Here is a 229-nt window from a genome sequence, read left to right on the forward strand (position 1 = left end):
AACCCCATGAGTGGAAATCGTGTGTAGTGAATCGATTGCATCAAACTGCAGCCTGATTCTGCAGCTTCTCAGTTTACAGTGCTGGCTTGCAAGAGCTCTTGCAGGAAGAGCTTGTGAAAAAGGAGAAGTTTTTAAAAAATCCTGTCCTTCCTTCCTTCCTTCCTGCCTTTCTGCCTTCCTGCCTTTCTCCCTCCCTCCTTCCCTTCCTCCCTCCCTCCCTCCCACTGCT

Source organism: Corvus brachyrhynchos, unplaced genomic scaffold (genome assembly GCF_000691975.1).
Source record: "Corvus brachyrhynchos isolate BGI_N302 unplaced genomic scaffold, ASM69197v1 scaffold237, whole genome shotgun sequence".
Lineage (NCBI taxonomy): Eukaryota > Metazoa > Chordata > Aves > Passeriformes > Corvidae > Corvus > Corvus brachyrhynchos.